The 26,231-nt window shown below is 41.1% G+C and overlaps 1 long non-coding RNA gene across 1 annotated transcript in view; it reads left to right on the top strand.

Annotated features, from left to right (window-relative positions):
- The first annotated feature begins 159 nt into the window (after positions 1-159).
- LOC108181454 (uncharacterized) overlaps positions 160-26,231 on the top strand; it is a 34,312-nt gene continuing 8,240 nt past the window's right edge. The window contains exon 1 of the long non-coding RNA XR_012398867.1: positions 160-256. This is a non-coding gene — a long non-coding RNA (uncharacterized lncRNA). The remainder of the gene's footprint in view (positions 257-26,231) is intronic.

Below are 26,231 nucleotides of genomic sequence, written 5' to 3'. Positions count from 1 at the left end.
CATTATTAATTTTAGCTGTTGGTCTGAAGTAAAAATAAAAAAATATTCATTAACCAAACATAAAACTGTGCTTTGGCAATTTATCAAAGAGCAGTGAAAATAGTGTTTGTGTTTGGCGAACAAACCTTGCAGCAAAAGCGCGTGTACGCATGCGCATGAGAGTCGTTTGTTGTGATCAGGTTTATATTCCAGCACAGCAATGGCAGAGCTCCTCCGAAACATCATATTCAGGCGATTATCCTTCATCAAAGTTATGGTGAGTAGTGAATTCTGTATGTATTGAATCGTTTTTAAGTTTAGCCAAATGCAAGTCTCAGAAATTCCTGACATAAAACGAAAAGGGTATTACGTTAGCCTGCGCTCCGTCATAATGTTGTACACAAGTTATGAAACTATACAACAAAAAAATACAGTTCATCAGATTTCATGCGCAATAATTTCACACAGATTTTACAGAGTTGTGGTGAAGGGCTTTTTCATGAGCTATTCTTCAAACAGCCAGGATCAAGATGTACTCAAATGGTTTTGTGTCTTCGGTGATTCTGCCTGTTAACAGTTTATCATCTGTTTCTATTATTAAAGAAAACATTATTGGTCAAACCTGATTCAGATATACTGTTGAGTCAATGTTAATTCAATAAAGGTCTGCTGTTGAATGAACTTCAATGTTCGGCATGAAATCCACATTTTTCAAAAACATATTTTATCAAGATATTTTTACTCTGGAGAGAAAATAAGGTTTGTTTGTAACAACTACTTACAGGATTCATACACATTTTTACTACTAAAATTTCATGGCTTTTCCAAATCAAATCACTTTTATTGTCACATCAGCAGCAGCACGTATGATGAGTGAAAAGCTTAGATGCTGGCTCCAGACAGTACAAAATACATAGTGCAAATACAACGACAATGCAAATAAAATGACAGTGCAAAATACAGAAAGGAAAGATAATAAGTAACCAACCTATATTCAAGTTAGGGCTGTGCAATATATTGTTTCGGCATCAATATCGCAATGTGTGCATCCGCAATAGTCACATGGTAGGATATGCAATGTTTAGTGAATGATTAGTTTAATATAGAGTTTAATTATAATGGAGTAAAAGTTTATCATCTGCATGCATTTTTAAAGAGACAGTTTACCCAAAATTTACTCACCATTTTAATTACACCCTTCACTTGTTTTAAACATTTTAGTTTTTTGTTTTTTTTAATGAACACAAAAATAATATAATTTAATAACTCCTATACTATTGAAACAAGTGATGTATAAGTTAAGAGTTAGTACTATTAATCTTTGAGTAAATTCTCCCTTTAAGGCCTGTGACTTTAAGAACATTTCAACATTTCAGAGTTTAATCTTCATTAAAGTTACAAAAAATGACTTGTGGTTGGATGTTTTAAATAATATACAATATATGTGTGTATATATATATATATATATATATATATATATATATATATATATATATATATATATATACATAAATTTTTTTATCTTTAATATAATATTAAAACCTGTTAATAATTATTTTGTTATTTAATATATTATTCAAGATTTACTCCACTACAAAATCTCCCAAGCAATCCAAATAAATGTGTTAAATCATCTGGTGAAATTGTTTTCACATCACAATATACATCACAGAAATACAAAACATTGTAATGTTTGATTCATCCGTGTTTACCTGAGGCTCCTCAGAGCCTGTGTTGCTCCCTGCCTAGGGGGCACGGGCTGCCTTGTCCCAGGGAGTGCACAAGCTGACCAGGCGCCAGTCCGTGTTGATGTTACATAGGAATGTTGCTCGGTGGCAAATTTCGAGCAACAAACACATATTATACTTGCGATGTTGCGTTTACTTATGCAAACCGTGAGGAACTACAGCACAGATGGGCCAGAGTGAATAAGCTTCACAATGCAGACCGTGACATTGGCTTCGTGAGATTGGCGTGGCTTCTTGCTCGAGTACAAACCGACACCTTGAGAACTGACTAAACTGAGAGGAAACATGCAGATCAAGTGCTTAGAACGTGACATCACTAAACGAGAATGATGTCATGATGAGCACTGAAGAGAAGCTGCGTACAAGATGGCGGCCTAGCAACAGGTGAATCGATGTGCTGTGCAAACTTAAATAGCATACGCTGCTAGTGGTGTATTCTGAAAGTTCTTTTCTTCTGTTCTTAGAAAGAATATTATGTAAAGTTACTTACTGGACTGTTTTGTGTCCGTGACAAAAAAATAGTGGAAAGAAAGAACAACAGAAGCGTGTCTCTGGGGAAGGCAAATTCTGCTAAAGTTACAATATTATACTTGTGCATATACATTAGATTATCAGTACTAAAGCCAGATCTGGAGCTTATCTAACAAAATAACTTACGATAACGATAACAGTCTAAAACCGTCTAAACATCCAAATTTTTACATTACAAAAAAATGTATTTTCGGCTTAGTCCCTTTGTTAATCCAGGGTCACCACAGTGAAATGAACTGCCAACTTATCCAGCATATGTTTATATGCAGCGGATGCAGCTGCAACCCATCTCTGGGAAACATTCATACACACTCAATCACACTCATACGTAACACTACAGAAAATTTTGCCCACCCAATTGACCCTTCGCTAAGCCACGCCCAAAAGCTGCCATCCACCAATCGTGGCTTAGCAACTGTAGCTACGTGCAGGGGCTCTGTCAAGCTTTCAAGCGAGTGCATATGGATTGTGCAAATCTGATACTCTGTATCCTTAAAGTTTGGACATGATGTTGGAATTTTTTCCCTTTTCAAAAAGTAAAAACCCAAGAGGAGAAATGCCAGCGTGGATCAAGCTGTGTGAGGGGCGCTAAAGGAGTGGAGCCAAGTTGGTTTTGTTTTGATATTCCTGACACATTCAGTGATAGACCGACGGCAATAACTCACACACCTCTTAAGTTACCCTGAACCTATCTAAACAGTGTTTCCTAAAAAAACATAAAGCAGGTTATGTTTCACAGCTGTCTTATTCTTTTTTTCCCTCGATATTATCTGTAATGCTCTGTTTAAGCCTTCGCTATAACGTTAGTAACGTAGTCATACTAATAGCGAATAGGTCATAATGACATGAGTTATTGATCCGGAAAATACGAATCTGCAAATCTGTTGCTAACTTTACTGAACTTCATATTTTCATCTGTTTCAAGTTATGAATATTTTAAATTACAAATCAACAGAACAAAACCGAGATATGATCACAAACTGAGCAGTCGCGATCAATATACTTTACCCGCAGCTGTTATTCATTAATTCATAAAGAGCACACAAACACACTGACAGTAATAGATTACTTACTGTACATTGTTATGGGTCAATATTCGGCACAAATCCATCAGTTTCCCCTTTCTGGCTGTTCTTTCTATGAATGAACTATATGTAAAAGCACTGTCATGCCTCATTCCTCGTCGGTTAGTAACGCTATATTTAATCTATCAGGTTTTTTGGCAAAAAATAGAGAAATCATGGTTTAATTAGTTATTATTAGATTATTTTTAAATTTCACCTCTCCTGCTAAGCATGAGCTAAGCTGTTGTACGCTTAGCGTATGAGGCGGCTAGGCTAAGCTAGCTTCAATTTTGATTGATTTATTCTCTAATCGGTTGCCTTTTATGTCGTGAATATACTCCTGTAATGCATACTGCAGTCTTTTTTTGTCTGGCTTTCTCGAATATCTCACCTGTTCACCAAAAATGACATTATATCCCTGGAGCACACATTGAAAAAGCCGTGCCAGGCACGAAAGCTTGACAGCCGTAGCAACAGTAACTAAGGAGGGCGGGGCTTAGCGAAGGGTCCATTTACCTGTATCACATGTCTATTGACTGTGGGGGAAACCGGAGCACCCGGAGAAAACCCACGCTAACGCAGGGAGAACATGCAAACTCCACACAGAAATGCCAACTGACCTAGCCAAGGCTCAAACCAGCAACCTTCTTGCTGTGAGGCGACAGCACTACTGTGCCACCGAGTTGCCCCTGTTATAGACAAATATTAAATATAAAATTTTTAAAAAGAGGAAAAATCAAGATAAGCAAACAAATACATACAGTAGGTTAGAAACAGGGTTTAATATGTTTTATTAAAGCCAAGATACAGAGATATTATGGGTTGGAATTGCAGCAGCATCTGGCATAAACAGACATACCACTGTACCACACTTTGAAGGGACTTCGGTTTAATCTGGTGATGCCAACTCCCTCTGGGATTTACAGCATAAAGGAGCTCAGGTCTCCCAGAGAGACCTCAGAAGGATCCCAAAGTCGCTGGAGCTGAAGAAAACCTCTTCATTACTGGGTCAATGACTGTTGTGGAGCTCAAGGAGAAGAAACATTGGTAACACTTTATGATAACTGAACATTATGAATCATTTATTAAGCATTACCAACTAGTGAATTTATTATCTGTTAAACATGAAATCTACAATAAAAGACGTTCGTCTGCAGTTTATAACTGCAGCTACAAATGGTGTATTCTCAACTTATAACCACATTTATAATGTGCTTCACAATTGTACTTTCATAATTTGTTAATGATTCATTTCTCATTACTAAACGAAGTATTGCATTATTTAAAAACCATTTGTATTTAAGAGTAGTTGGAGGTTTTTTAAGATCATTCAGAATGAGTTAGTAAATGATTAATAAACTATTGAAATCAACATTTATACCTCTTATTATTCAGGCATATAGTAATGGTGACTATGCATGTTTTTAAATGCTTCATTGGCTTCATGCAGTTTTGTGACCTAATATAAAGTGAGGACTAATTATAATTTTTAAACCTCTTATAAATGACAATTAAAGGCTCAGTATTAAATGAACTATAATCTTTGCAATCTTAAAAATATAATTACTGTAAAGTTTAAACATTGCTGAATAATTTATTTGGAATAGTCTACTCATTTGAATGTTTTCGTTAGATTAAAATAAATTGTGCCTCGTCACAGTATGGATAACCCGCAGTACCTGCCTTTTGGGTGTCTTGTGGTGAAATGAAACTGTTACAGCTGACTGTGAGGGCGCGTCTGAACTAGAGCTGTAATCAGGCTATGAAAGGTAGGCCCGATAGAGCCCGAACCCGACAGGTACATTTTTAATGACAGCTTTTTAAAAGCCCGAACCCGTATAGCCCGACATTATCCAAATGTGCACATGCACAGCTCTTTTGTCTTTTTTCATGAATGAGTTGTTTATATGCGTTAACATTACTTATTCATAACATAGGCTACAGGCCAAGTTGGAACAAAAAAAATAAAATAAGCCCCCTGTAACATCTTAACATCTCAACACTCTAAATAGGCCTGGATACATACACTTAACGTTTAAATTGGCCAACACACCAATAAAAAAAAGTCTTTCTTAGCAACTGAATTGAAATAAATGATAAATGATGACGGATATTTGGCAATAACGAAATTAAGATAAAGGGTTAGTGGGATTTCTTTTGCCACTTCTCTTTACAATAAGGCGATGGTGAAGCTGAATAAAAGAATAATGCCAGCATTAGCCTGTATACTCTTCATACATTATGATTTTATTAATATTTAGTTATAATTTCAAATTCTTTACTCATCAAGATTAGGTTATGCGTTTTGTGGGGAAACATTATTGAATCCACTGTAAATGGCTTTAGCGCAGTCCTGCGCTCACTGAGCAGCACTGAACAACTTTTCTCTGCTGCTGCTACTGGCCGGAATACACTACTGATCCGGCTAATTTAGCATGTTTTGGGTAGGATTGTTTGCTCATCTTCCACCTGTCAAGAACATTCATTTCATTTTCCATGACAGCGCTTTCAATGCAGCGAGTGTCCTCGTCATGTCCTGTCAGCTCGCTGCACACTGCTCCTTAGTGCTCTACCGTAATACGCAGTGTATGAGCGACCGCCAAAATATCTTTATATACCAGTGGCTAGAATGACTGTTCGAATAAAACAGGCGGCTGGCCTAACCGCTGACATAATTCGCTCTTTTTGACATCTCTGTCATCATTTGATTCACCTTTGCAGGGATGGATTTCAATGTTGTAACAAACAATTTGATTACTTCCTCGCGCTAATCGAATTGCATCTCATGACTGTTCATTTACTGCGCAAGCCCAAGCCCGGCACGACCCCGTCTAAAATGATAGAAGTCCGAACCCAACAAAGATCTTCAGCTCTAGTCTGAACTAGTAACATTGTTAGGTCGAGCTGCAAACAATGCAGGGATTAACCTGGACCCGCTATGACTAAGTTAGCTGCTACAACGTCCAGCTGCTGCTTTCCTCCTTTCATGTGATACTCGATGACTTTGAGCCCGATGGCCCTTAACGAAAAGGTCTTTTTGCAGAATTTACACATTGCCTCTTTGCCACGTCGTTAAATTTACATTCTCCCATCTTTGCATTTTGAACCTCACATCAACAACCGCGTAATGACAGCACGCAGGCGCAGACCGGCATCAGCGTCTGTACTCGATTTACCGTAATAAGCTATTAAATCACGGAGACTGTCATTTCTCTCCTGTTTCACATACTGACTTAATCAACTATTAGATGTTTTACGGTGGACCACTGTGCTTCCCTATCGTCCTTAAGCAGACCGGCTGAAAATGTAATACCTACAGCCACTTTACGGTAAAATTTAAGACAATTTAAGACCTTAATTTCCCGGATTTTAATTTAAGGCATTTTAAGACTTTAAGGACCCACGGGAACCCTGATTTACTAACTCATTCTGAATGATCTTTAAAAAAAAATCACCAACTATGCTTAAATAACTGGTTTGTAAATAATGCAATGCCTAATTTAGTAATGAGAAATAAATCATTAACCAAGTATGAAAGTACAATTATTAAGCACATTAGCACATTATAAATGTGGTTATAAGTCAAGAATACAACATTTGTAGCTGCAGTTAACTGCTCAATAAAGTTTATTAATGTAGATTTAATGCTCAACGGATAATGAATTCACTATTTGCTAATGCTTAATAAATGGTTCATAGTGGGTAGTTATTATAAAGTGTTACTGAAACATTTATTAGAAGTTTGCCAGTCACCATATTTCTTTAGTCTTAGTATTTGCCTTGACACGCAAATCCAATATAGGGTTTTCTTTAGGGTTATGTATTTTCCCTGATCATAGGGAAAAAGTACAAACACCTGCTGTTTCCTATCTGGACATCAAATGTACCTTTAAGTAGCCTACTAATTCAGTTCTCTTCAAGATTATTTAAATAGCGCTTTTCATAATTATTGTTTCCAAACAGTTACACAAAAGGTGCACGTTGTTGCATTATTCAATTCAATTCATGTTTATTTATATAGTGCTTTTACCATGTCGATTGTGTCAAAGCCGCTTGACATATAAGTTCTAGTAAAGTAAAGTTTTCAGAGTTAAAGTTTAGTTTAGTTCTATTCAAAGTGGTTTAAATTTTACTGATGAAATTTCAAACACTGTACAGCAAATCCATCAATGCACATCACCACAAATTTCAAACCAAACAAGCCAGTGACAAGAAACAAACTTTACCAATTGACAAAGTGAAGGAAAAAAAGCTCTAGGAAAACCAGGCTTCGTAGGGCACGATCATTTCTCCTCTGGCCGAACTTCCTGTGTGGAGCTGCAGTCTAGGTGCCGGAGACTGGAGAACGCTGGACGTTTATCGTGAAGAAGCCACACGTGTGAGTAAGGCACCAGTGGGTGGTTAGGCTGGCCCACAGGATTAATGTGGGGACTTGTCTGTCACTGTGGTCTTTCTGTAATCAGTGTCATACATTCCACTCCTCCGTGACCACCACAGCATCAGCTGAGGATGCGGCCTGGTCCAGGATTATAGAGACCTTGGCATCATTTCTTCACAGTTCTTGGATCGCATCAATGGTGCTGCATAATTTCTGGGGCATCGAGGTGAGTATCCCCAGGTGGAAATAGAGAATAAAGAAAAGAATTAGCGTAGCTGCTGTTCATAGTTTATTTAAACAAGATTGTAAACTGAAGTGTTATAAATGAAAACAGTTTTATAAACAAACATAGAAACAAACATGTAAAGCATATGAGTATTCCTAACAAAATGTCTGGTGCATTAAGACAGTAGGAGTGTGTCCTACAGGTAGGTGGTTTTCAGGCCGGCTCACCTTCGTGGAGCACACTCAGGTATCAAATCTTTTTACGGTGCATTGTGTGTGTGCTTTACTAAAAAGATAGATCTTTAATCCAGTTTTGAACTGCGAGAGTGTGTCTGAGCCTCGGAAATGACTTTTCCCAACTTGGGATGTCTGCATTATCAATAAGGCTATTCCTGAGCTTATGAACCATAAATGAGAAGGCTCGACCTCCTTTACTTGACTTTCCTATTCCAGGTACTACCAGAAGCCCTGAGTTTTGAGATCTTGAAGGGTGGGTTGGACTGTAGCGAGAGGTTGGTTAGATAAATAGGAGCTAGATGATTTAAAGCTTTATAGATGAGAAGCAATATTTTAAAATCAATACAGAACAGGCAGCCAGTGTAAGGAGGATGAAAGTGGGGTGATATGATCATATTTTCTAGACCTGGTAAGAACTCTGGAACTGAAGTTTATTAATAGAGAATGCTGGGCAACCAGCAAACAGAAAATCACAGTTATCCATCCTAAAAGTCATATACGCATGAACTAGCTTTTCTACATCTGAGATGAATAGCATAGTTCGTAACTTAGCAATATTTCTCAGATGAAAGACGGCTGTTTTTATGACAAGGGAGATATGATTTTTAAAAGTTAGGTTGCTGTCTAATATAACACCCAAATCTTTAATAGTAGAGCTAATACTAACTTTGTATCCCTCTAACTGCAGGTCGAGTTGTGAGACCTGTTGTGTAGAGGATGTAGGCCCAATAAGTAATACTTCTGTTTTGTCTGAATTTAGGAGAAGAACATTTTTGGTCATCCAGTCTTTAACATCTTCAATATACTAAGCTTAGACAGTTCACACATCTCATCAAGTTTTGTTGAAATATATAAAATTGAGTATCATTTAGCAGTGACAGCTGATCCCGTGTCCCGTGTCTATTCTAATAATGTCTCCCAGGAGTAACATGTATATTGTAAACAGCAAAGGGCCTAAAACTGATCCTTGAGGCACTTCATACTTTACAATCAAAATCAGAAAAACTATTACTTACAATAACTTTATTAGTTGCTAATTACTTATAGCTAACCCGCAGTTATACTGCAGGTAATGTTATTGTGTACATGTTCAACGAAGTGTATTTGTGAACTTGGCATCATTTCTTCACAATAGTAAAATTAAGACTTATAAAGACATCTTGAAAACCTAGGACATTCTAGACATTCCTGAGACTCAGAAATGAGGGGCATTGAGGGATTGACTGGTGATTGCACATCAGAATGTCCACAGTGGTTTCGAACTCTACAACAAACAGCAGCTCCTTTTAAAAGTGCACTATTTAAAGATATAGTCTCTGCCCACATCCATCGCCTTCTGGATCACATCATGTGCGCGCTGCTTTATTTCCCCATAGTAATGATCAAGTCCTTGCTGGGGTTGACAGGCATTTTGCTGATAAACTTTATAAAATCGGGAGATAGATCCAACTCCAGCAACAGTAGATTAACTTTTTTACCCTCAGATTATTTCTCACTCTGCTGCTGCAGTGACATGGTTTCTGGGCCCGATTTATTTATTTTTTGTTGCATTATTTTACACATTTATTTTTTACGCTGTAATTGATATGATTTAAAATGTAGTGGAGTACAATACTTAGGGCAAATCATACTTATGTAAAAGTAAAATTAAAGATTTTAAACACTACTTTAAAAAGTACAAATTCACAAAAAACGATGTAAGTATAGTAACGTGAGTAAATGTGATTCATTCTTTTACATTAAATACTTTTACAGTAAATATTTCGTTATTTTTACAATGCAACTTTAAAATACAGTAACATATAACTATCCTAGAGTAAAATACTGTTAATTTTACAGTTAAATACTGTCATTTACAAAAATCATTAACAGTATTTATTTGATCTGACCTCTTCATCTGTGCTCGACTTGTTTATCTCCATTTTTGAGCTGGAGACTGAATATTATGGAATCAATATTTTCAGCTGCTCAGACATGCAAAAAGTGTTTATGACAGGGGTGTCCAAATGTTTTGTATGAAGGGCCAAAAAAGAAAAAAAAAAGTTTTAAAGCCAGGGGAGAAGATAAATATACCAAACTATTTTAAATTAAATTTGTCATGGGTAAATTCCTATTTTTTAAAATAATATTTAAAAATAAAAAGATCACTTTGAATCGTACTAATGCAGTATAAATGTTTAATGGTAACTTATTGCAATAAAAACATAAACAATCACATTTAAAACACAGTGGAGTTCAATGCTGAATACAAACATCAAGCACAATCTGCCTTTGCCTTGATTTGCTCAGTCTATGCTGGGGCTGCACGATATTGGAAAAACTTAACATTGCGATATTTTTTTTCCCTGCGATATATATTGCAATGTTTTTTTAATATATATACTTAAGACTAGGGTTGTGACGGTCACCACCGTGGTCAGTTGCCACCGCGATTGTCCATTGCTACCGGCGGTAGTACGTGACGTCACGCACTTTAAAACACAAATTACTGTTATGTTGCCAAGTATTACATATCTGTTAGAATATAACAGTAGGCGCGATTCAGCAAGTTCAAGTTCAACCATGAATCTTGTTAGAAAATGAAATCTTACATCTGGGAACATTTTGGATTCATTCCGACCGAGAAAGGTGAACAAATTAATTTGGATTAAGCTATTTGTAGGGGGGTTTTAAGTGTTAAAAGTTTGTTTTAATATTCACTGCTGAGAGTCCAAACACTGAAGAGCAAATCCATCAATATACAGATCCCGAACCATGCAAGTCAGTGGCGATTGACGGCGAGGGAAAAAAAAAGCGTAGGCTTTAATCAACTCCTGTCTTCTAAACGCAAAAGCCCAGCTCAGCCAGGCATGGCAGAGGCATTTGCAAAAATGGCCAGATAAAAAAGAGAAAGTGATAAATGGAAGACATTGACGATAAATGGAGCAATATATTTGGTAACTAGTTAAGAACACACCGCTCCGCAGCGTAGAGTAACCTGCTTTGCGAGAAATGCGGGCGGCGGAACAGAAGCAAGAAACCCGCTCGCATGGTTGTGAAAAAGTAGCCTGTCTGTGCATTTTCGCTACAAGCACACCGACTAACAGTGTATTGTTGGAAACATTATAACCCCATTCTTCACTTAAACCGGACAAAGTCAACATGTTTTTCTGGCAAATAATTTAAAATATGAATACAAAAGGTGGAGAGAACATATGCTGTTTTTTTAAACATCTGACTTATATTGTTACTAGGTTAATATTTTTTTTTTACTTATAATTATTAATATTTATATTATTATTACACTGATTAGTAAAGTGCCATTTAGGCTATTTGTTAAGTTCTTAAAAATTTTACGTCTAATTGTTATTATTATACAGTTTCAAACAGTTAAAGTTATTTAATATTTAACTACAATATTTATAAACAGTTTTGTGTTGTTTTCTGAGAGGTTGTGTGCTGGGCAAATCCCCTTTACTCATGCTACCCATTTCATTTATGTCACTATAAACTTGACTTGGCAGGCTAATCATCTTTAAACTCAAAAGGTATTTTTTTACTTGAGACTGCTTCTGCATAATGTGATGTTTCTTAATACAACTTAGCGGTGTCAAAATGAAAGCAAACATTAAAAAGGGTTTTGTTTTATCAATTGTATAGTTTAGTTTTAATAATAATGTATATAATAAATTATAATATTGATTATTGTGTCGACTAGTGTCCAACAAAACATTTTTATTAGGTTACTTTAATAGACCTAATCCCTAACTGAAAAACGAATGTGAAAATGAGAGGCAGTTGCGTCTCTGCTCAAATTATTTTGCGTTTTTTTCCCCTTTAGAGATCAGGAGAGCTGTATTTAAAGAATTATTTCACTAAAACATGAATTGAATGCCCAGTTCTTTCCCATGTGATTTTAGTGCACCTCCGTGTCTGCATTTTAAAGGTTACAGGTGCACCCTGACCTGACGCGGGGACCAGATGTCTTCACTATTGCTTTAATTTCACAATTTTCATAACTGCATTGCATTTTCATATGGTAAAATATCAAAATGTATGTTCTGAAAGTAGAAGGAATTACGGATGTGTTAGTAATTAATGACAGAAAGAACTTTTGAGTGAACTTCTGTCACATGTTATTTTAGTATGATGAAAAAAAAATTATTTAACAAAAACAGTAATGCAGTATTTTTCGCTCTGCCATGCCTTCTCTGTTGCTGTGTGGAGGAGCAGCCTGAGTCAATAACCTTTTACCCCAGCCCCACCCCACCCCCCGACTCCTGAATGTCTCACTCACGCGGGCATGCACTGCAGTCTCATGAGGAAACACAGCTTTTTGATATAATGTTTTTCTTGCTATTTTCTAAGTATTTGTTCTAAATAAGTATTCATATAAACACGCTACTTATCCGAATACCGTATTCGGGTTCGGCTCCACCCATATTATATATATATATAGCCTTTATACTTTTTTTTTTTTTTTGCATCGCACCTCCTGCGATGTGTCTATCGCGGATGCTCACATTGCGATTTCGATGCTGAAACGATGTATCGTGCAGCCCTAGTACAAACAATATTCGTCTTGTAACATTTCAAGAGTTCCCACTCAAATATGCTTGGCATTTATAGCAGGTTTGGCATGCTGTCCCGGGAGAGAACCCTGAGCTCGGAGATATTTGAGTCCAGGGCTCCCGCCCGGTCTAGAAGCATATCAGATGATCAGAGATCGGGTCGGTCTCGATCACTCCCCCATTAGAAGGGGAGAAATAGGAGGAGATGGGGCTGAAGGGGGGATTCTTCCAAAAAGAAGAAGCAATACGGAGAAAGTGATCTATTTATATTAAGCTAGGATCATTCTGATTGGATGATTACTGATTACGGATGAGTGGCCAGCAGTGCACAATCATATCACGTGCTCCTCTCGAAATTAGTTTGTGAAACTTCACTTGATGTAAGATAAGTTTCAATCTTGCAAGAGTTTTACCGGGTGAAATCAACATGCAGTCTGTTAATTATTGACCTTTCCTATGTCGGTACGGGGCATGGCCCACCCTTCTGGGCAACTGCTCACTGGAAGACTTAAAAACTTAAAAACAAACAACAAAGAAACTTCACTTTTTGCGTTAGCTGGCTTGCGCATGCTATTGCTTTCTGCCCCCTCTCGTCTGCCTGGACACCGCGCCGCCACACGATTGGGTCAACACCAACTTCCACCAAAAAAGAGCATAGAAATACTCTGAACAAAATAAGTGCACATCAACGAGACGCTGAGAAACAAGAAATATACACTTAAAAAAAAATTAACCCACCACCACCCCCCCACTTTGGGGGACAACTTTATTTTTTATTACAGCTTGTGCTTAATTTATTTTTTAAATTTGCATATTATCCTTCTTGTGTTATTCTTACACAAAGATAGTAAAAGGTCTGACAAACAAAAACAGTGCCTGTTTCTCAAAATGCGTTCTTGTCTATACTAGCGTTCCTGTGTCTTCGTGACGGACGAGGAAACCTGCACGGTTAAAAAAATACTCTTTCGCTGTGTTATAAAATTAAGTTTTTCATGCGAGAATGTAGTTGATTTAAGCTCGAATCGGCAGTTTATTAATAACGATAGCTCGTCTTTGGTGATGTGCCTCAGCTTATGCGTCAGCAGGAGCTTCGACATCACCTTCCCCAACTGAACTGATTACATAGAAGTTGACTCAGCTTTGCTGGTCACTATAGATGTTTTCACTTCACGCTGAGCACTGTGACATTTTTGCCACAGATTGAGAGCTGGTCAGCAAAATAAAACAAGTGATAAGTCTCGTGTAGACCAATGGATAATTGGTTTACGCGTGCAAAGGTATAAAATATTATTTTAAGGCAAGCACAGGTTGCCAAATAACGCCTAGAAAGTCTGTAAAAGGAAAATTTATTCCACTGCACAAAAATGACAGCTAATAATGGCATGATTTGATTGACCGATGAGCGGAGAGGGGGCATGCAATTACAGCCCACACAGACAATACCTTTTGAAGCCTCCTTTCCACTGCACACGACAAACGACAAGCAACAGACCGGAAGTAATTAAATTCCAATGGGGAGTAGTGCGGGAGCTGCGTGGAGTTCCGATCATCACCGTATGCGGAAAATTCGTATCTGATTTGAGCTGCGGATCCATTGAAAAATTTGAGCTCCTGCGTCTAGACCGTATACAACCGGCTGTAATGTATTCCAGTGTTGTCCAAGCAGGTCCGTGTCCACGAGATGAGAAATAGTATTAATTCTAAGTTTATTTGGTTATTTTTTAAATCAGAAAAAGTCTTTACTAAAAAAACATCTCTATTCATAAATGTAAGTAATAAAGTAATAAAAAATATTTTTTTGTCTTCCCCACATTCCCTCCAATATTTGAAGCAGTCTTTCAGTTTCTAGCATTTATTCATTTATTCTACCATTATGAACGCAAAGAGAATATAGGCTCTTCCTTTTATTTCAGACACTGCGAAAACAGCTTCTCTCCCATGGTGCACAAGGGGGGCATAATCCGACAGTCATGTCCAAATGTTGTGTGCAGTGGAAAGGCAGCTTAAGGCTGTTTATTCATTTTGGTTTTATTGCATTTGCATTGTGGTTGTAAAAAAACTCACTCCAATGTGAGCCAAACATACATTCACGTATTGCAAGACTGTGTCATGGTTTGATCTCTCTCTTTCCCTTTTTTTCTCTTATGTTTTTTCATTCTTAGGGGCTTCACACAGCTAATAACTGATCAGCATGTGCAAGCCTCGCCACACTGGTTACCTGTCTCTAATTTCCTTTCCATTTAAGCTCTTTTTTTCCACTTTCAAATTGCTAGTGTAACATTAGGCCGCAGCTGAAGAAAGGGAGTGACCTTTCTTTAACCCATATTTTATTCTGGCTTAAAAGTTTGTCTTTTGTGCGCCGGGAAGTCTGAAGGTCACTGTGCATGACACCTCGATACCCCAAGATGCTTAAAGTAGTTAAAACAGTATATGCATGCTTTTATAAAGTCATTTTTGAGCCTTTTACAGCATAGAAATGTCTAGATACTAGCCAATGTGTGTTTAGAGTGTCGTGTTTACTATCATTATGTTTCTTCGACTTTTTTACAACACATGATGCTGAGTGCATGATAATAACTTACATGGTTAGAAATATTTAATGCTCATAGTTAAGGTCAATCTGTGTGTTGAGGGAGGTCCATAGACTGAACCAGGCAAGTGACTGGGGCGTGGCAGTATGGAAATCCCAAGCCCAGTCCTGTTCAGAATTTTAAGGAAGAGTTGATTCAAGATTTTGAATGCACTGTTTTTGTTAAGTATGCTTCTTGGCTGCTGGTGGTCCTTAAACAAGGCAAGCGTTCTGTGACTGATCATGCCAATGAATTTAGGACCCCTGACGCCACATGCCAGTCAAACGCTGAAGTGCTTGTTTCATAGAGGGTCTCACTGAGGAATTAAAGGGCCATGAAACCCCCTTGTTTCAGCAGGTTTTTTTTTTTTAAATTGCATAAAAATGGGAGTGTCGGTTTAGGAACGTGCTGATTTTCACAGAGCCAAAACAAACACACAGACGCAGAGGAGAAAGACAGTGACTGTGTTTACATGGACATCAGTAATCAAATTATTTGCCAAATTAATAAATGGTGAACTTAAACTGCAGTTTGGATCTTTCATTCAGAAATTTTATTCATGCCCCTCGTGACAAACAAGATATTTGATTGGAGGAATTGCTGTAAGCTTCATGCAGTGTTTGTAACCGCACGGCAAACAAGAGAAAAATACCCCTCGCATTTTTCTGTAACATAGATGCACTCTGTAAGTAGCATCTGTAGAAAGCTGTGTGTGTTATTCCTGTCACAAAATGCGGCAAAAATCCTACACGATGGTTACATGAAGATTGATTGCGGTGCTTACATCTTTACACTCGGAGAGCAGCCTTTACAGCAGATTTTTCAGTCCATAATATTGTAGTTATATTAACGTACGGTAAACTTTTAGAAATCATTTGACCAAGGTCTATCTTTAAACACTGAAAGAGTACTGCTGACGATACAAAGTAACTTTGCCTCTGAATAAACAAACAAAGACCACTGATCGCTTACCATATCTGTAGAGACAGGACAATCAACACCAACTGGAGCTGTGTCTTTATTGAAAGGAGACGAGAATCAAATCCAGATTTCACCATTTCCAGATGAGAAAAGCTATCGCGTAAACAATGCTCCTTAGACGCGTATTTCTGTCGCGCGTCGCATACACTGTATTCCACACGAGTCCAGCTGCTCTCTCATAAAGGGGAAAATGAAAAAAAAACCTTCACTGCAGCAAATTATAAAAGCTACACTGACGACCTGTATCTCCAAACAATTCTTGTTCTCCCGCTTGGTCTCTCTGCCGTCTGAACTATGTACAGGTACTGTAAAAACTGTCTTCGAAACTATCATGCATATTAATGAAGTTGTACCGCATACACAATAGAGCGTGCGGATTAGTTTCAACCAAGTCTTACTCATGAATAAATGCAGCACACTCCCGAGACGTCATAAGGTACTCCTAGGTACAGATGGCCAATCTACACGCTGGAATACAAGCGAAGATATCATGGCCGTGACGCAGCTTCAAAAACTTGTTTCAAACCAGAAGTACGAATTTGCTTGAAACAACGCAAAAACAACTAGTTTTCCCTTTTTTGAGAAATATGTGTCATAATAGTGTTTTTAGCAGTGTGTGACACATATACAACTGTCAACAGCTCAAAAAATGTGTTTTGGGGTTCCGTGACCCTTTAAGGATTGACCTCTCAGACACAGGGCATGTCGAAGCGGTCCTCTCTTGAACTTTTTCTCATATCAATAATTTGCATCCTAACACATTTTCACATTGTTTTTCTCCCACGCAACAAAACTATGATTAGGGCTGCACGATTCTGGCTAAAATGAGAATGAGGATTTTTTTTACTTAAGCAAGATTACAATTTTTTGATTCAGATGTAAAAAAAAAAAAAAGGTTATTATGTATAGGCTATTATAATTGTTTTTTCTCAAACATAGTAAAACAACAAAAATATGTGTAGGCCTACTGCTGGTTAAAAAACTAAATTAGACTAACTAAAATAGACTTTGAATAGTGAACTTTAACAGATTTGAAAAATGTCCTGGTCATTAAACCACAGTAAAGTGATGACATCAGAATACAATTATTCATAATTTTGATGTTAAATTATTGTGTTTGACACATATGCTTGTCATTTTTCATTGAGAACATTAGATCATTTGTTCACTGGTAAAATCAGACATTTGTTATTAAGTGTTTCCCTCCTGCATTGTATTATTACATTATGGCTAGAGTAGTTATACTGACACTGTTAAACATTTATTCCCATGCACAACACTGTGTTCACTATGAAAGAAAAAAAAATCAAACGCTTGTCCTAATCATAACTGTAAAATACAATATGATCATTTAAATGATGTGCGCATCGGTTTCATTTTCACTTCCGAGTGCGGCTCATGACCTCCGTTACTGTGAGAAAAAAAAAACACACATAAACAGCTCTCAAACGATGGCTCTGTGCAACAAACTGAACGTTATTTACAACTTTATTACCTGTTTTTCACAGTCTCTGCAGGTTCTGTTCACTGAAGTAGGCATCAGGTGGCCACGCGCCTATCCTCTCGGTAGTAAACAAACATTGCGTCAGCTCACGTCTGATTTTGCAGTTGCGAATATATCTTTACATTATGACAGAAATGATTTTTGGGAGAATTATACCTTATAAAAACAGTATGTGACACTTTTAACACCATTTGGAGGTGTCTATGTTGCTGTAAAGACTTGTGTGTTCACCTTTACACTTCTCTAATGACCTTGAAAATATAATTGGCTGAATCTTAGAAAAGCTGAATTAAGATTGCGTTTAGGATAGAATAGAGATTGTGATTTTTTTTGTAATTTATCGTGCAGCCCTAACTATGACTTCAGCAATTGGAAGTTGTAGGAGGTCGAGTTGGTTTTGGGAGAGTGGCGTCATTGAAAGGGGGGAAGAGGTGGCATTCCCCTATATTGTGTGAAATAATCATAAAAACCGAGTGCATATGGGCGGCTAAACATGTGAATGCCAGGCAGGCCAGCTGGGCTCTATTTTTTTTTAAATTTTTTAAATTATATATATATATATATATATTTATATATATAGTGTGACAAGCATCCCATGAAGCTATCAGCATCGTCCTGGAGAGGAACGAGGAACACCTGGGCCCTCTCATTCCCAACTAATCAGCACCAGCTGCAACTCATCAAAGACCGGCTACATAAGCCTCACCAAAAGAACCAGAAAAGGAGAAGCATACGAAGGAAACAGAGCAGTAACACTTATTCTCCCTTTCTTTCCTCTAGACAGCAGTTGGTGACCGATCGGGTTCCTAGACCCATCTCACAGACACTGAGAACCTACGGATGAAAGAACATCACCCGCTGGAGCACCCCTTTGGATCTTGCACTCATGCACCTTTGTAAATAAATCCACCCTCTGGGATCTAAACTTTAATTCTTTTGTCGTGTGATTCTTCAGCCCATCACACTGGTGGAGAATGCGGGCAGAAGAGTGAAGAATCACCGACACCCAGACTCCCACTCATCTATTTAAAAAAAAAAAAAAAAAAAAAAAAAAATCTTTTTTTTCTTTCTCTTCCTTTTGTGTGCAGGCGAGCGCTCACTCCCCCTACAGGATGGATGAACTTCTCCAGCGACTCACCGAGGTCAGCATCCGCCAGCAGCAAGTGGCCGAGCATCTGGCAGCTCGTCAGGACCAGACGGAGCAAGAACTTTTTGCCCTGCGTCTGGCTGCTGCACAACGTGTTCCGCTACCAGACCCTCGTGCCCGAGCCACTCAACTCTTTCCAAAGCTAACCCCTCACGATGATATTGAATCTTATTTACAAATGTTTGAAACCACTGCTACGAATGAAGGGTGGAATGTCGACGACTGGCCGCAGGTCCTGGCTCCCCTGCTGACTGGTGACGCCCAGCGCACCTACTTTTCTCTCCCCGATGGTGCAGCTACCACTTACCAGGACCTAAAACGGGAAATCCTGGCCCATATGGGACTGTCATCCACATGTGCAGCTCAACAGTTTTTTGAGTGGACATATAAGCCCCATCTGCCGGTCCGTGCCCAAGCAGCGGGTCTCACACGACTTGCGAGACATTGGCTCTTGGCGGAAGACCCAACGCCGAGTCAGGTAGCGGAACGGGTGGTCATCGACAAATTGCTCCGGGCTCTTCCCCGATCCCATCGACGAGTAGTCGGAATGAGAAACCCCTCAACCACCCTGGAGCTCATTGAGGCGATTGAACTGGCGGATGCGACCCTACATCGGGAAGGAGGGGAGAGAGCGCCGCCTTTTCCCCGGAGGGTGGTCCAGGAGCGACGAGCGCCAGAGGGCCCTCAACGACCGGTGAGCAGGCCGACGGTTCCCTCTCCACGGGAGGAGCCCATGCCAACAGAGGTTTCAACACCCCCCTCACGGACCTGGCTGGCAGGCTGCATTGTACACAGAGACCTACCCGAAGGAGCCCCAGAAGCGGATGTCAAGGTCAACGGAAAACCATACCGGGCCCTACTCGACTCTGGTAGTGCGGTTAGTCTGGTACACGCACGGATTTTGGCCCCACGGACTGGGTCAAAGACCTTCCTGCCTATCACCTGTGTCCACGGGGACACCCGTCAGGTCCCTGCCCGTCATGTAACCATTTCAGCCGGCCCTGATACCTGGCCAGTCGAGGTGGGAGTGGTGAGAGATCTACCAGTTCCTGTGCTCCTTGGGAGAGACTGGCCAGGTTTAGAGCGCCTGTTAGCCGCAGCTTCCCAACCTGCCAGCCCCAGAGGGAGCCGTCACCGTAAAAAGCCCAACCGAAGACCTCGTCAGCGACCCGTCCTTCTGGCATCAGACAGCGGGAGAGATGGTGAGTCCCCCTCTCATAATACTAACCTGTTTTATGATGTCTTTCAACAGGTCACAGGAGGGGGCTCATTTGCTAAGGAACAACAGGGAGACGATAGGTTGAAACATTGCTGGACCCAAGTCCGAGTCATAGAGGGAAAAGACAGTCAGCCTGGTCCCCACCCTCTCCCATACTTTGCTGTCCAGAATGGCCTGCTTTACTGGGTCGCACAGCGGAGGGGGGAGGAAAAACTACTGCTGGTCGTACCCCGATCCAAGACTGAAGCAATACTGGAACTGGCCCACTCCCATCCCATGGCAGGACACCTTGGGGTGGCCAATACAGTCCAGCGGATACGGGACCGTTTCCACTGGCCAGGACTGGAGGCAGATGTAAAGCGGTTCTGCCAGGCCTGCCCCACCTGCCAACGAACCTCACCAAGGACACCTCCCCCGAGTCCTCTAATTCCATTACCAATTATTGAGGTGCCCTTCGAGCGCATTGGGATGGACCTGGTTGGGCCATTGCCTAAATCTGCCCGGGGACATGAGCACATCCTGGTGATTGTTGACTATGCTACCCGTTACCCAGAGGCGGTGCCCCTTCGGAAAGCCACCGCCAAAGCCATCGCCCAGGAGCTCTTCTTGCTCTCTAGCCGAGTTGGCATCCCCGCAGAGATCCTGACCGATCAGGGTACCCCCTTTATGTCCCGGCTAATGGCTGACCTCTGCAGGCTGCTGAAGGTGAAGCAGTTGAGGACCACTGTCTATCACCCCCAGACAGATGGCTTGGTTGAACGCTTTAACCAAACACTAAAGCAAATGCTAAGACGGGTCGCCGCGGAGGACAACCGTGACTGGGACCTTATGCTGCCCTACATTCTCTTCGGGATCCGGGAAGTTCCCCAGGCCTCAACTGGCTTCACCCCCTTTGAGCTCCTCTTCGGACGACAACCCCGTGGCCTCCTGGATGTGGCAAAGGAGGCCTGGGAGCAGCAGCCGGCGGCCCATCGGTCTGTGGTGGAACACGTCAAGCAGATGAGGGAAAAAATCGACCGTGTCATGCCGTTAGTCCGGGAGCATCTGATTACAGCACAAAAGGCCCAACAACGCCACTACAACAGAGCAGCACAAGCACGGGAATTCCAACCAGGAGATCGGGTCATGGTCCTAATTCCAAATGCAGCTTGTAAGTTCCTGGCCACATGGCAGGGCCCCTACACGGTATTGGAAAAAATCGGACCAGTGACCTACCGGGTGCAACAACCAGGAAAACGAAAGGCAGATCAGTTGTACCACATTAACCTTCTAAAGAAATGGATTGGAACTAGGGTCCAACTCGCTGCCCTCGCCACTTCTGAACCCGTGGTTGTTGACATCAACCCCCATCTCTCGGCTGCTCAAAAGGGGGATCTGCGGCACCTGATCGGTCAGTTCCCAGATGTGTTCTCTTATCTCCCCGGGCAAACCAGCCTTCTCCAACATGATATACGAACACCGCCAGGAGTCATCATACGGCAGCGGCCCTATCGGGTCCCTGAGGCTCGTCGGCAGGCTATAGAAGAGGAGATAAAACAAATGCTAAAATTAGGGGTGATAGAACCCTCATCAAGTCCATGGTCCAGCCCAATCGTGATGGTCCCCAAACCTGATGGCACCCTCCGGTTCTGCAATGACTTTCGTCGGCTTAATGAAGTCTCAGAATTTGACAGCTACCCCATGCCTCGTGTGGATGAGCTGTTGGACCGCCTGGGAAGGGCCCGGTACATCTCTACCATAGACCTAACCAAAGGCTACTGGCAAGTACCACTGTCTGAGAATGCCAAACCTAAAACTGCCTTTTCCACCCCCAGTGGTCATTAGCAGTACCGGACCCTTCCCTTTGGCCTGCACGGGGCCCCTGCCACATTTCAACGTATGATGGATATCATACTCCGGCCCCACCACGCATATGCCGCAGCATACTTAGACGACATTGTGATCCACTCGGAGACATGGGAGGATCATCTGGACCGTCTACGGAGGGTGCTGTCTGAACTCCGGAGGGCTGGACTCACGGCCAACCCTCATAAGTGCCATCTTGCTCTCTCTGAAGCGAAGTACCTGGGTTTCCAAGTGGGAAGAGGACTCATCCAACCCCAAGAAAAAAAGGTTGAAGCTGTCCGCATTGCTCCCAGGCCGGTGTCCAAAACCCAGGTACGAGCATTCTTAGGGTTGGCAGGGTACTATCGCTGTTTTATCCCTAATTTCTCCTCTTTAGCCGCCCCTCTGACAGATCTGACCAGGAAGGGGAAACCAGAGAAGGTAAACTGGACGCCGGCAGCCGAGGAAGCCTTCAGGAGCATAAAGACAGCACTGACCTCAGAACCAGTACTTCGAGCTCCTGATTTTGGCTGTCCCTTCCTGCTGCAGACGGATGCCTCTGACACAGGACTAGGAGCTGTTCTGTCACAGGTTCAGGAAGGGGAAGAGCATCCGATCCTATACATCAGCAGAAAGCTGACCCCAGCCGAGAGAAAATACGCCGCCGTAGAAAAAGAAGCCCTTGCCATCAAGTGGGCAGTCCTGGAGCTGCGGTACTACCTCCTTGGCCGCCAGTTCACCCTGGTTACCGATCATGCACCTCTGCAGTGGATGGCCAGGGCAAAGGACACAAATGCCAGGGTGACAAGATGGTTCCTCGCGCTCCAGGACTTCCACTTCAATGTGCGTCACCGGGCCGGGACTGCCAACGCCAACGCTGATGGACTCTCTCGGATCTGGGCGGCTTTTGCAGGTCTGTCAGGGGTCACTCCCCACCCACCCCTTAATTCTCCCCTATTGTCTCATATCATCCACAGGACCAGGACGCCACTTAGGGGGGGGGAGTGTGACAAGCATCCCATGAAGCTATCAGCATCGTCCTGGAGAGGAACGAGGAACACCTGGGCCCTCTCATTCCCAACTAATCAGCACCAGCTGCAACTCATCCAAGACCGGCTACATAAGCCTCACCAAAAGAACCAGAAAAGGAGAAGCATACGAAGGAAACAGAGCAGTAACACTTATTCTCCCTTTCTTTCCTCTAGACAGCAGTTGGTGACCGATCGGGTTCCTAGACCCATCTCACAGACACTGAGCACCCCACGGATGAAAGAACATCACCCGCTGGAGCACCCCTTTGGATCTTGCACTCATGCACCTTTGTAAATAAATCCACCCTCTGGGATCTAAACTTTAATTCTTTTGTCGTGTGATTCTTCAGCCCATCACAATATATATATATATATATATATATATATATATATATATATATATATATATATATATATATATATATATATATATATTAAAGATTACAAAAGTGTATTAGTTTGAAAACACTTTTATCTTGACATGCCCTATTATAAATATGGCGCTCATGTGCGATATGCTGCAGAAGATGTGAGACGGTCATGAATGTTTATCAATCGCATACGTAAAATAAGACACAACATATTTGAATGAACAGTAACTCAGTGCCTTCAAAAAAAACAGTGGGCAAGCCAAAGGCAACAGTGGCAAGGAAAAACGTCCTGTGGTAGAAACCTTGAGAGGAACTAGACTCAACTGGGGGAGCCCATCTTCTTCTGGCTGGCACAATCAGGAAATTTATGACTATATTATTTTAGAAAATAAAGAAGAGCATTCATTTTAAAACACTTTTAAAAGCAACCTTCTGTCAACAATGATGTCAGTTTTTGCAGAATTAAAAATTTTGATATTAGAAAGTAAATTTTAACTAGTAAATAATATTATTCTTCATATGAAGAATTTGCCACGAGAGGGGTGGGGTTGAACAGGCCGCACAAGGGGAGAGCAAATAAGTAAACCGGCGGCTAAAGGTAGGTCTGACTAAGATTTTTAACACCCATTTCTTGTTTTTCAATTGGGCCGGAGAAATGGTATTAAGGAGCTGCCAGACCATTTGCAGAAGTCATCCAGGCACTCGCCGCCCTCCATTGTGGAGGCTCAAAAAGAGTACTGTACACTGTTCAAGAAGCTACTTCACCAGGAGGTTCAGCCCGTGCAGACACCCTCCCTCTGCCACCCACCCTCCCATCAACCTAGAAAAGATGGGTCCCCATGACAATCCAGAGACCTTCCTGGACCTCTTCGAAAACCTTGCTGAGGCATGTGGCTGGCTGCGGGCAACTGGCGGGTATGTATCATCCCTCTGCTCTCTGGTGAAACCGAGATCCCTCCTGGAATATGATGATCTGAAGTGAGCCATTGTTCAGCGGGCTGGCCGCAATCCAGAAGAACAAAGTAAGCGGTTCAACTTATTGGAACTAATTGAGAACGCCAGACCCTTTGTGTTCAACTCAGCAGCTCTGTCACGCTTGCTGCTGATGGTTAGTGCTGGATGGTCAGAGCGTCAAGGTGGTCATCGACACCATGGTGCTTGGACAATTTGTCGCCCGCCTTCCCTCTCAAACATTGGAATGCGTCAAGTCCTACTTGAGAACGCCCTCCAGCTAGTGGAGGATATACTGGTGGTGTGTTTCAGAGGCTGAGGCATCTTATTCAGCCTCTACTTCCATTTTTCTCCCCCTCTCCTGACACCCAGGTCCAGACCACCCGGACCAACCCAACCAGAAGGTGGTTTGCCAGCATGGAGAGACCCAGTGCCCAGCAGCTGCAGTATCCAACTAGCTGGGATGGTAGCCAAGATGGCGGAGCAGAGTCATGACCACAGGTAGTATCTTTTGTGGTTCCCTCTCTCTGTCCCAATCTGGTGGGCTCACTCACTTCGGGGGTAAAGTGGAGAGGTCTGGGGCGGTGTGCTTGTAGTGCGGATCACAGCCTGAAAGACTTCTCATAAATAGAGATTGGTGCGATGATCCGGTTCCCAGATGAGGCAGTTGCCGCCCAAGTTGCAATAGATTGTATTAAATACCAGTGAGTATTTGGGAAGATACCTTTACTTTCAGGGACCTATGTTGGATTGCAGGTACTTTACAGGCCTTGACTTCGTGGCTAAAATGTAAGTGTTTTTGAGTACTTTCAAGAAACGTGGGAACCCCGGGTAAGACATTGAAAATGGAAAGATGAGCTAGTGAAACATGAACTGCTTGATGCTATTTTCAAGCAAGTCAGAGCATTGCATTGTTACAGACAAAAATGACATGCAAATACAAATACATGTCAACAGTTATACAGTGCCTTCAAACCCCTCAGTGAGTGAGCCAAAGGTAACAGGGGCAAGGAAAAATCTTTGAGATGAACCTTAATCAGCAGGGGGAGCCCTTCCTCTTCTGGCCGTTGTTGCAGTTTATCTGGTTACTGTGTTAACTGGTGAAACTTTCCTGATGTACACTATTCACGTTTGTAGTTTAGCAGATTTATCACATTTTCACAGCTACATAACATACTTATAACAATTAAATATTATTATTACTTGTTATCAGGGTTATTGTAAACATAATTGATTTTAATACTTGTGTAGCAGAACAGTATATAACCAAAATTAATATTTAAACAAATATATTATTTAAATGTCATCAACAGGATTCAAACTCGTATAGTCAAAAGGTTCAGCACTAGTATCAATGAACCTTTCATATTATTTAAAGGATGGTATTACTTTGAAAGTTTAATTCATAGAGGGATTCCCATATTCTGTTTCACACTGGCTCATAAAAAACTAAGGGGCACAAATAATCTGCTCTTCTTCTTGGCATTGTGGCTGTACATCAAGATGTTGACAAGGTTTGTTTGAGCCCGGGACGGCCATGGCTCGTTATTATATGTATATATATTTACGCTGTAAAAGATCTCTCGGCTGTGTATTTGTCACCGACTCGGTCCCAGTCATTCCCCTCGCTAGCCAGCAGAGGTCATCATCACCGGACTTCTAACATTACGTTATCCACTTACACTGATAGCATGCACACCTGCAGCTCATCCAGTTGATGACCCACGCTTACACATATAAGCAGCACACACACACTCACACATCGCGAACACTACTGATCGTTTCTCATCTTTGCCTGCTTCCCCGTTGTTACCTTGCTTTGATTACCGACCTTGTCCAGCCTGCCGCCTGCCTTGTACATTTGCCTGAACCCCGACTCTAATCCTCGCCGCCTGCCTTGAACTCTAGCCTGCTCACTGAC

This window comes from Danio rerio, chromosome 23 (genome assembly GCF_049306965.1).
Source record: "Danio rerio strain Tuebingen ecotype United States chromosome 23, GRCz12tu, whole genome shotgun sequence".
In the NCBI taxonomy this organism is placed as follows: domain Eukaryota; kingdom Metazoa; phylum Chordata; class Actinopteri; order Cypriniformes; family Danionidae; genus Danio; species Danio rerio.
The sequence above is the reverse complement of the archived record's forward strand: the minus strand, read 5'-3'. Positions and strand labels throughout refer to the sequence as shown.